The sequence below is a fragment of the Sinocyclocheilus anshuiensis genome, unplaced genomic scaffold, assembly GCF_001515605.1.
Source record: "Sinocyclocheilus anshuiensis isolate Anshui unplaced genomic scaffold, SAMN03320099.WGS_v1.1 scaffold3605, whole genome shotgun sequence".
Classification (NCBI taxonomy): domain Eukaryota; kingdom Metazoa; phylum Chordata; class Actinopteri; order Cypriniformes; family Cyprinidae; genus Sinocyclocheilus; species Sinocyclocheilus anshuiensis.
This window is the reverse complement of record NW_015555999.1, coordinates 37,227-38,253: the sequence shown is the minus strand read 5'-3', so window position 1 is coordinate 38,253 and position 1,027 is coordinate 37,227.

Genomic DNA, 1,027 nt, shown 5'->3' with positions numbered 1-1,027 from the left:
TCTTCAGACACTCACATCCAAGTCAATCTTTGGCCACCTCACATATTTGTGAGCTAAGGCTTTAATTTTAACAATACCAAGATGACCAACTTGAATGGAACAATCACTCTTGTGCCCCATAGCACACATTCTTGCTCTGATTCATCTCTCTTCATAAAATACACCTTCAAATCATCTAGCACCTCAATCAGCCACCTCTCCATGATATATAGCGTAAACTTCTATAGAGCTCACAATCCATTCTTGTCACTCTGGCCATCTGTCTTGCATTGAGAGGGGCTTCTTTGAAGTGGTTAGACAAAAGAGTGTGAATTTGAGATAATACTGCTTCAGTTTCAGCATCTTTGATCTCAGACAAAGGCATACGTGCTAAAGCATGCACATTTCCAATCTGTAGAATGGGGCCAACACAGTGATTTGGTGAGGTATAATAGTGGCCATAATAGTTAACTAAGCCAAGGAAAGCTCCAAGCTCTTTCACATTTGAAGGTGGCGGTGCCTCTTGAATGGTTCTAACTTTGTCCTTCGTGGGATACACTCCCTTTCCGTCTATCACATGACCCAGGTACTCAATTCCTGTTTGCCCCTACTCACACTTTGACTTATTCACTCTTACCCCACTTTCTTGGAGGTGCTGCAAAACCTTGGAAATATTTGCCAGATGTCCCTGCTCATCTCTGCCCATGATAAGCAGATCATCCAAATATACAATCACCTTCAAAAGGCTGTTGAGACAAGGCCTCCAGCACCATGGAGAGTTCCCATCCTGGAACAGCTCTTCTAGCGACTGGACGGGAACAGTCTTCATAAACCTATAAATAAGGGGGTGTTGCCCCACCGTAGTGCCATCAAACCTATTATCAAATGCAGCGATAGCCCATAGCCGCTAATTAGACCTTAGTAGTTCACCCAAAAATTCTGTTATCATTTACTCAGCCTCATGTCGTTCCAAATCTGTATGAGTTTCTTTCTTACGTTGAACATAAAAGATATTTTGAAGAACCAGACAGTTGTTGGTTCCCATTGA